Below are 11755 nucleotides of genomic sequence, written 5' to 3' on the forward strand. Positions count from 1 at the left end.
TGAACAGCCAGCATCCTAAAATGATGGAAAACACTATTGCACACTTTTCTAGATAGACAAGCCAGAGAATGACCCTGCAAACCAGTATTCTCTCTCACTCTGCATGGATCCACCTTTGAAGCACCTTAATCTTCTGTTTTACACTTTTTTTACTATATTCTCTTAGAAACTCTCGAAATCTGTCAATAGATTCCTGACGCACAGTGCAAATACTACTACAATTCCAAGTGTACACTGGGGCTTTAGGACGTCCCCCCATTGCCTCATCTGCCATCACTTGTACCTCATCTCTTGGAACCATTATCTCCTTCTCCATTATGCAACCATTTTTTACTTCGTATGAACGACCTCTGGTGTCAACTGCATGCAGCAAACTATTACTTTGAAAATAGCTCTCTTCATTAAAAAAAGGTTCACTACTTGAACTATGCATCCACTTTCCTAAAAACACTTTACAAAAGTTTGTTCTGTTCACTACTCTTTTGCTTTTGCTTTGTGATTTCAGTACATTAACCATTTTATCTAATGTACGCATCCTATTCAAAATTAATATGAATAGTTTCCTTTTTAATTCTAATGCTTTTGCTGCAATGGCTTCAATTTCTTTTTTTCTCTTGTAATATTTTGCCTTTTGCTTATATTTCTTCACATCCTTTATCAAATTGGACATAACTCTTCTCTGAAACATTTTTCTACGTATCTCTTTAAACGCTGTTTTTCTGTTTATGTAAAACTTTTCAGTTGCAGAAGGTATATTTGCATTAACTAAATTCTCAATTTTTTGCTGTTCTCTTCGTTTTGTTACATTCTTCCCAGGACAGACATTTTGTACATTTTTCTTTGTTTTGAATATTTTTTTAAGAAATTGTTTTTTCTGCTTACCAGAAGATTTTTTCTTTTTCCCAACATGAGCATCTTCTACTAACTTTGGTCCTCCAGTTGTCTTCAAATATAGTTTTTTTTTAGCGTTTTTTGAACTCGAGATTTTGTAGGCATCTTAAATTTTGTTCACTGTTCTTCAGCAATACCTGAAAAAAACTAAAAAAAAATCCTTTATTGTATTTAAATATATTACTACATTTCTTTTCACAATAGTCACAAAACAAAATTTCTTTGCCAATTTGAATGCACACAAACTGCTCTTTTTTTTGGGCAAGTGAAAATCTCTTTTACAAACTGTCACATTATGAAACCACTTTTCAGATTTTTTAAAAAGCCCATGTCCAGAGTGCTACACTCCAGCAAGGGCAACCAGCCTTAGTGAAGCTCAATGTATTTGCATTACAGACTGAAACCTGAAAACCCCACTCGCTTCTAAATACTGTGCATGACTATACACGGCAAGCACATGGGTGTGTGCTAAGACTCTGCTTCTTCCCCCAAAAATTCACTCCCCCTTTCCATCTAATGCAACTGTGAAATCACCAGAGCAAGACGCAATAAATCTCTGCCTATAATTCCTCTATGCACACAGAGTCATGTTTTCACATTAGTCCCAAAACGAAATTTCTTTGCCATTTTTAAAGCACACTTACTGCTCTTTTTTTTTTCGGGGCAAGTGAAAATCACTTTTACAGACTGACACATTATGAAACCTTTTTTTTTAATTTATTTAATTGCACTTGTCCAACCTGTTTTTTTCAGACCACCACCATGTGTATTCGCGGTGACTGCCTACACTCCAGCAAGGGCAACCAGCCTTAGTGATGCTGAATGTATTTGCATTACAGACTTAAACCTGAAAACCCCACTCGCTTGTAAATACTGTTCATGACTATACATGGCAAGCACATGGGTGTGTGCTAAGACTCTGCTTCTTCCCCCAAAAATTCGCTCCCCCTTTCCATCTAATGCAACTGTGAAATCACCAGAGCAAGACGCAATAAATCTCTGCCTATAATTCCTCTATGCACACAGAGTCATGTTTTCACATTAGTCCCAAAACGAAATTTCTTTGCCATTTTGAAAGCACACTTACTGCTCTTTTTTTTTCGGGCCAAGTGAAAATCACTTTTTACAATTGGAAATCACTTTTACAGACTGACACATTATGAAACCACTTTTTTTGATTTATTTAAATGCACATGTCCAAGCTGTTTTTTCAGACCACCACCATGTGTATTCTCTGTGACTGCCTACACTCCAGCAAGGGCAACCAGCCTTAGTGATGCTGAATGTATTTGCATTACAGACTTAAACCTGAAAACCCCACTCGCTTCTAAATACTGTGCATGACTATACATGGCAAGCACATGGGTGTGTGCTAAGACTCTGCTTCTTCCCCCAAAAATTCGCTCCCCCTTTCCATCTAATGCAACTGTGAAATCACCAGAGCAAGACGCAATAAATCTCTGCCTATAATTCCTCTATGCACACAGAGTCATGTTTTCACATTAGTCCCAAAACGAAATTTCTTTGCCATTTTTAAAGCACACTTACTGCTCTTTTTTTTTCGGGCCAAGTGAAAATCACTTTTTACAATTGGAAATCACTTTTACAGACTGACACATTATAAAACCACTTTTTTTGATTGATTTAAATGCACATGTCCAAGCTGTTTTTTCAGACCACCACCATGTGTATTCTCTGTGACTGCCTACACTCCAGCAAGGGCAACCAGCCTTAGTGATGCTGAATGTATTTGCATTACAGACTTAAACCTGAAAACCCCACTCACTTCTAAATACTGTGCATGACTATACATGGCAAGCACATGGGTGTGTGCTAAGACTCTGCTTCTTCCCCCAAAAATTCGCTCCCCCTTTCCTTCTAATGCAACTGTGAAATCACCAGAGCAAGACGCAATAAATCTCTGCCTATAATTCCTCTATGCACACAGAGTCATTTTTTCACATTAGTCCCAAAACGAAATTTCTTTGCCATTTTTAAAGCACACTTACTGCTCTTTTTTTTTAGGGCCAAGTGAAAATCACTTTTTACAATTGGAAATCACTTTTACAGACTGACACATTATAAAACCACTTTTTTTGATTTATTTAAATGCACATGTCCAAGCTGTTTTTTCAGACCACCACCATGTGTATTCTCTGTGACTGCCTACACTCCAGCAAGGGCAACCAGCCTTAGTGATGCTGAATGTATTTGCATTACAGACTTAAACCTGAAAACCCCACTCGCTTCTAAATACTGTGCATGACTATACATGGCAAGCACATGGGTGTGTGCTAAGACTCTGCTTCTTCCCCCAAAAATTCGCTCCCCCTTTCCATCTAATGCAACTATGAAATCACCAGAGCAAGACGCAATAAATCTCTGCCTATAATTCTTCTATGCACACAGTGTCATGTTTTCACATTAGTCCCAAAACGAAATTTCTTTGCCAATTTGAAAGCACACTTACTGCTCTTTTTTTTTTCGGGGCAAGTGTAAATCACTTTTACAGACTGACACATTATGAAACCACCATGTGTAACTACAACAAAAACAATTCCCATTTCTATTATTCATTTCTTAAGTTACCACATACATCCCCTCTCAAACTGTAAACTCACCTTTAAAATTAGTTAGTTGTGAAAGAAATGTGACACTCAAACAGCAGATTATCAGAGCCAGGATCTCTGTTGTGTTCACCTCTCTCCTCTCAGCAGAACCAGATAATGGCAAACTTTCCCTCTATTTTTCCACACATATACATGTAAGTTTCAAATCTCAGTGCTTCCCCCTTTTTTTCAAATGTAATCACACATTTCTATTGGTTGAAAACCAACCCTTTTCCAAAAGTACCCTTCCCCCAACTTGACTTCTGCCTAGTACCCTTCCCCCAACTTGACTTCTGCCTGCTACCATAGCAACAGCTCATGGAACACTGCTGTGTAGAGTTAGGTCAGAAGTTCGACACACAATGTTTCAATTCCACAGAGCAAGAGTGCTTGACTTTTCAAACCTTACAGCAAATCCATAGTACTGTTCTTTGGTTACACATTTTTTTGTACCAATACAAAACATGCTTCTATTAATTTACACATACAGCCTAGTTTTTATTCTAGAATGGTATGAAACAGCCAATCAGTTCTTTTTGTTTTGAAAAAAATATGTATGCCTCCATTTCCAAACTGTCTTTCTTTTCATATTGCCATTCTACTGAAAGACACCTCCTGAGTGCATCCAGTTCTCCTTTGAAGATGTTCACAGTGTGGATTGTAGGGCACAGCTATGTCTTCTGGAGTGAAAAGTTTGCAGAGAAAACAGGTATGGTGAGAGACCTTGCTTTGCCAAATGTAGACATTAAATGGATTGGTCAGAGAGGGTTAAAGTGGCACCAATTGATGCCATTGGTGAAATCCTTCATTCAAATCCAACACCCTGACCTCATAATAGTGCACTGTGGTGGCAATGACCTAGGCACTTTGACTGGGGTAGGTCTGGAAATGCTTATGAAGGACACCTTTGCACAACTGTTTACACTTTTCCCTAAAACTGCCTTTGTGTTTTCCAACATATGCCAAAGGCAAAAATGGAACTGGTCCAATCATTTCTGTCCGCAGATTGACAAAGCAAGAAAGCACGTCAACAAATCTGTTTCTGCTTTCCTCCGTGACTATGGTATGGGTGCCATTTACCACAACAACTTGCGTTATGACATGCAAGACATTTATAGAGGAGATGGTGTGCACTTCAATGATGAAGGGAACAGAGTCTTCCTCTTGAACCTTAGACTCTGCATCGGTACTTACTTGTAGGTACCACTAAAAAAATGACTTCATAAACACAACAGCTCTTTTTAGAGCTCCCTAATTTCTAAACTCTTAAATCTGCTTTTCATTTATTTATTTTTATTTTTTTTACCGTACGCTTACCGTAAGCTTACGGTACGCGTACCCCGTGATTTTTTTTAAAATCAATAAATGTTTTTTTTGTACTTTTCTGTCCTTCTTTGACCCCCTTACAAATGTTAGGGGGTCTCTAACTCTCCTCATTGCCCCCTTTCCTTGTTTTCTCTGTTTTTTTTCTGAGTGAAACACACAAAATGGCGGCCGCCGCTTCCTGGTTTCGGCCGATTCGAATGTTTACTAAGATCTATGGGCCAATCAGAATCTCCTTCGCGCACGCCATGTTTCTTCCGTACGCTTACCGTAAGCTTACCGTACGCGTACCCCGTGATTTTTTTTAAAAATCAATAAATGTTTGTTTTGTACTTTACAGTCCTTCTTTGACCCCCTCACAAATGTAAGGGGGTCTGTAACTCTCCTCATTGCCCCCTTTTCTTGTTTTCACTCTTTTTTTTTCAGAGTGAAACACAGAAAATGGCGGCCGCCGCTTCCTGTTTTCGGCCGATTCGAATGTTTACTAAGATCTAAGAGCCAATCAGAATCGCGCTCGCGCACGCCACCGTACGCGTACCGTAAGCTTACCGTAAGCGTACGGTAAGCGTACCGTAAGCGGGCTCAGATATATATATTGATTTAAAGGCTATTTTCTCAGAATCTACTGAACAGATTTACACCAAACCTACAAAAGGCACTTCCTTGACCTAGGGACTACCTCTCTGCCAAATTTTGAGTAATTCTGTTCAGCCGTTCGGGCTGTAGCTCGTTCTAAAGGTCCTATGGAAAAATGCATGGGAAAAACGCGTTTTGGGACCCCCCTTTTATCTCAGCCCCCGCTTGACGGATCCCCCCGAGACTTTCAGGGTAGGAGCGGAGCGTAGCGCCCCACCTATTTTGAGAAATTCGCGAGGATTCGTCGACCGGCGCCAAAGTTATTCAAAATAGAATGTTGAGGTTTTCCTATGGAAACGTGGTCCTAACTATAACTACCTACTGGCGACCGCCAGTAGGTAATATATATATATATATATATATATATATATATATATATATATGCTTTAGGCATTCACAAACTTCCAGCGCGTAGCGAGAATGAACGCACAAACTCCTCTTCGTCGGTGAATAAAGTTATTGTTTATTTACTCCCTTCTGTCTGCCATGACGCGTTTCGGCCGGTGAGACGGCCTTGATCACACAATATATAAATTGAGCTGAAAATAATATATTGAGTTTGAGCGCAGAGGCGGCCATCGGCTGAACTTTGGAGAGTGCGTGTAAAGCGCTCTGCCCAGAAAGCTGATGACCATAAATTCAAGCTCTTTAACACAACTCTAGTGCTACAGTCCCAAAAAGTTAATTAACAGTGTGTGATGGTCTGCTTGGCCCACCGTGCAGGTCTAACATTAATTATTTTCTTGTCCCTTCAAAGGTCTGAAGCTGTGCAGTGTTTTCACCATGAGGCAGCTCTACACAGCTTTGGAAATATTTCTGGTGGGACTCCACCAAAACGGTTCGCACAGACAGGTTGTTAATTGTTAGGGTGAAGGCACAGGTTTACTAATGCTTTGTATCAAGTTTGCATAACAAGTGATGCAAACCAAGCGTACAGTGTTGGAGTGGGATTTACTATCCAACTCAAACTAGAATTTGCATTGCAAAGAATTTCCAAAGTAATGCAAAGTTGTGCTGTGAGCTCCTTTGTGCCACTTTGCGTCCATGAGCTGTTCCATGGGCGGTACATGAGCGTTCCCATACAAATACCCATGGATTTGGATGCATATCTCTCTCTACTAACATTTGTAGAGAGGGCTTTGTGCGATAACCTATTATGTTCTCCTTATTTTTCGAATTTGCATGTGTGCTGCATTGTACAAAGCAGGAAAAGCCTAATGGATAGTTTATGTACTGAAGGTTCCCCTTCCCCTACAAAACCTATGTTTGAGAGAATGCATACACCCTTCCAAGGCACATTGGTGCATAGCCATAAAAACTGTGCCAGCACTGGGGGTGCATTTTTCCTCTCACCCTTTGACACAGTGCAACGCAGCGCGTGCTTCCTCGAATGTTGGTAAATCTAGGCCTCGGTGTATATTATGCAGGGAAATGTACAACTGTAAATTTGAAAATGTAACTGTAAGGTATTGATGATTCACTAATTATGTTTACTAATTGGATTTGTTTTTACTCTGTATAACTTACATCACTTTATGCACTTTTATGGCTGTTTTTAACTTGCCGAATAAAGTGTTTGAACTGAGCTGAAAATGTAACCCACTCAGACCGGGGATTGCCAAAAATAAAGCAGAGGGCTCCATAAAGGCCATACAGTCCCCGACAGCACTTTGCCTCCTCCCGTCTTAGCATTTAAACTGAAATGCAATATGTTGGAGCACAGTGCCTCGCTGCGCATCTAGTATTAAATTATTGTATATTTTTTCTTACTAGTAAATAAATGCAGTATTAAGGGGTCTCGCTCTATTCAGTCTTCCAAAAATAAAGTCACCATGGCAGTGCCCACAGACCCTCTCGTTTAGTTGTCGCTGTAGTGTGTTTGCGGTGTGTTTATTGTACAGCTTGGGTTTCCATTATACTAAAACAATGGCGCCGCCCGAGCGGCGGTCTCCGTGTCGCCTCCAGAATGTTTACTACGGGCTCTCGTTGGGACCTAAAAGGCTCAAAACGGCCTGCTAATTGTCCTATTAGCCCACACGCTGCACAGTGTTGGCCGTTTAGTTACCTCATAGTGTGTACAGAACTAATTGTCATGAAAGCAAATGAAGGGACAGGAGACAAACAAGCTACTAGAAAATAATTACTTGAAGTGTTTCTCTTCAGTACCTGTACGGCCGATTTTATTATCGTCAACAGCCCCTAAAGCTGCTCGGAATAGTGGTGTTTGTCATTTTCATAGAAACTTGATAATGACGTTAATTTGTCTTAATGGCACCGCTCTATTGTTGTAAATAGTAAAATTAGCCTAAATTGGCCTGCTTTTGCTGGTTTTGGATGCTTCCAGAGAACCCTGCAACAACAGACGAGTAGATAATTTGGTGTGCTTGACAGATTTCCAATAATTTGTTATGTGGAACATGAGTAATGCTAGTACCATTAATGCCCATTTTCCGCTAAATTCATTACTGCCCTTTTCCCTTTTATCTTTTTAATGTCTGGGCCATTTCTCAGTGTTTCAAGTGGAGCCGCAGGGTCTATTCATACGCAGGCAGCTATTAACATTCTGAACATAGCGAACAACCAGGAGATAAAACAACAACTCGGGAAATGGTGACTGCGTTTCTGCAGGAAGCCTGGGCACGGTTTGCTTACACACCACTTGAAAAAACATGAAAATGTAAAGAAATATGAATGTTTTCATTTTTTTTTGCCTTACCAAAGTAATTTGTACTAATCCGTGGAGTTGCAAAAAAGATGACACCAGACCAAAGCAACAGCTAATTGTGTTTTTTTCCTGTGAACATTTATTGCTGGTGTCCAGCATTTAGGGGGATACCTTTTCTGACAGTAAAATAATGCTGAAACATCCACTCTAGCCTAATGTACTTAGATATTGACATAATAGGGATGGTGACAAAGAAAAGTACATTATCGTGGTGCAGGGTCTCCTCAACAGGATCTCGAACCTTGATATAGGCGCTACTTACATCTTTTTGTGGGTAAACTCCATCGTTAATACTGCACTCAAATTTCTGGTACTGCTGGCTTCGAGCATTACAGGATTCATAATTTACAAGTTTCTATTCGGGAATGGAGAGTTAGAGGAGGAATTGGGTTTTGTGCTTCAGTTTTTACCCCACATTTTATTAAACTTTTTGGCAAAAATATTCTTTCAGGTTTTTACTGGTGAAATGTGTCTGCACCAAACCCAGAGGGAGCAATAAATATTACCCCATACCTTCCAGTTCTGTTTTAGGTGCAAACTCATGTTTACTCCAAATCAAGTTACCAAGATACCCACAAAGAGGTCAATATTAGGATAAACGTAGATGATTCAGAAGCCAATTATCTATTTTTTACCTAAAGGAAGAAGCAAGAGAATTTTTAGATAGAACTAAAGGACTAAACAAACTATAATCAATAATAAGTAGTCAATAATCTAGAAATGGATTATAGACATTTTACAGAACAAAAATGAAATTATGATCCTCTTTCTGGTTTCTCCTCTGCTTACACATTCGACATTCTAAGCAATGCTGAAGTGTATCCCGGAACAGAGAGCTCTGCTTGCATTTTCCTCCTCTGCACCAATAGCATAATTTTCTCTTCTGTCTTGCTAGTTGCAAACGCCTTAACCACACTGCAAAACATAGTACAACAGTCAATGAACAAACAAAAATAGCACATCTCTCTTGCTTGTAGACCCCTTCTATCCTTGGTGAACCCCTATACAAAGGAAAACGCTATCTGCACTGACCTATCTTTCTAACGCTGATAATGCAAAATATTTTGGGTATGGCTAGAAATTTACTCCCAAAGCATTGGTCCTCAGGCACTAATTTCAACCTGGCAATACCCACATATATCCTCCGATGTTAGATTCAGGCATGTTGTACATGAGGAAATCCATGGATTAATGTTGAATATGTCTTACAATTTGATTCACGGGTCATTGTAATTTACAGTGTCTTCAGAAGAAATGCCATGGTGATGGCTCCCTAGAAGGCACATATATCTCTGTCAGCAAGGCAGGTGGAGATCTCTAAATGTGGTAGGTCGTCATTTGCCAAATCTTAATAACCCCCTACATTTTCAAACCGAACTGTGCATCATTGATGTGGAAATTGTTTCACATGGTGGAGTGTTTGAGCATAGATGCAAGTAGTTTCATGTAGAGTTTGAAAAGGACAGGAAAGTGGAGAGTGCATGGATTATTTATCATTGGAAGAAGACTAACTTGAGGGAGAAATACTTCAAACATGTTTGCACTTACGTTTCTTTCAGGGAAGAAAAAGTTGGCAATGATAATCATTGCAGAGGGTTGGCGCAATCTGGACTGAGGAGTTGCGGGTGCAGAGAATGTGCTACATAACAATGTACCATCATTAAACTACAATTGCCAGCAGGCCAATACATTTCATGTAGGCTGGAGAGACAAAGGCTATCTTGAATATCTGGGTATAGCTTCCCTCGTGGCACATTGCTTCTTTACTAGGCAGTCGTGATACAGTGGTGTTGCATCCAGGAACATATTTCAGGATGTTGTTTTGTTAATGGAAACAGGCTTTGAACTATTTTTAGAATATTGTTGCAAACTCTTCCAATCCGGGGATTGTTACACTTGCTAAGTGTTATCATGTGACAAACAGGAAGGATTCCTAGACTGGACAATGTTGCTGAGAACTAATGTCAAAGGATAAGGTGTTAGAATTCTTGTTGCTTAATTTAGGAATAGCAGAATATTAATATTATGGTTATCTTGCTGTGCTACAAGAGCCAAGTACAATCTATAAATACTCTTCTACAGAAAGTGCTTAGTGACTTAGCTTCAGGTAGATCTTAAATCCTAGGGAGAAGTGTTAGAACACATATATTTAAGGTTCTCATTATTGTATGTTTAGTTTTCAGCAATTACAAGTTCCACAATGAAGTACATAGTTGGTTACATAAAGTATATCTATTCACTATTACTGTTTAATGCAGAACCCTTTATGGCAAGTCACTAAAATATTTTTTATAGAAATTCTTCTAAATCTGGGGGTGTTTACTTTTACTAAGGGCTATGTTGGGATGAACCAGGAAGGATTCTTATAATGTTATCCATGCTATGCATGAATGTGAAAGTACAATACATTAGAATTATAGTTTACTTATACAAATTGCTGAATAAGGAAACAACAGAATGTTAACATTGTTGACTGCCTTGCAGTGCTACAAGTGTCAAGTAGAAACTATAACTTATCTGCCATAGAGAGTGCTTAGTGACAAAGCTTTAGGTGGTTATTTCACTCTTACGAAAAGTGATGGCACACCTATATTTAAGGTAGTGAGAATGCTCTGAGTCGCGTCTTTCAATTCAACTGTGGTCAATAGACCTTTGTAGCAGCCTTAGAGGAAGAGGCGTTAACAACAATTAAAATCTTAAAGTACGGTGTGATCATTAGGACTACACAATAAAAGTCTGAGTCAGTAACTTGTTGTTAAAAGATTTACTACAAACTCAAAGCCAGATTAACGGAAATCAGTCTAAATAATATAGTATAAAAGTGTAGGATAATCAAAGGGAGACAAAAGCACCTTACCATATTGGTCCACAACAGTAGAGAATATATAAGTATCTCAGTAACCGCAATACAGAAAATTAGGAAAACAATTTGATGACTCGTAGAATGGTTTCAATCCTTCTCCATACATGGAAATATTTGCAGCATTTATTAAACCCTATACTGGGAATCCCTATTGAAGCAAGGTAGAAAGAAAGGAGACAGCACCAGGACCTCTCTAGAAGTTCTATAAGTAAAAGATCATGTATAGCTTGAAGCCACACAATCAGAAATGTCAAGAGAAGTCTTTACCTCTCCAAGTCTGAAGGGAATATGACTAAACCCAAGGTGGGTGCACTAATTAAAATACACAAGGGATATTCAAGAAAACATGATATCATATATATCATAATATGTTTTCAGTTCCCAGAAAAGAACTTGGCATCTTGAACACTACTTTCATATTCTAGTCTCTGCTTCCAAAGCAACCTTGGTTCCTCTCTTCGTCTGATATCACCAACTTGTAACACTCCCTTTGATGAAATCATTTGACCTTGCCAGCTCCTCTTTGTCTCTCTATCTCTGAAATATAATGTGTTTTTCACTAACTAATGAATACGGCACAATAACTAATACATTTTATTAAGCAAAAACGACAACTGGTCACAATTTATAAGGAAAGCATTAACAAACATACGTTTAATTCTCACTAGTCCCTGGTGAATGCACAACATTAAAAGCATTTTAGCACAC

This window comes from Triturus cristatus, chromosome 8 (genome assembly GCF_964204655.1).
Source record: "Triturus cristatus chromosome 8, aTriCri1.1, whole genome shotgun sequence".
NCBI lineage: Eukaryota > Metazoa > Chordata > Amphibia > Caudata > Salamandridae > Triturus > Triturus cristatus.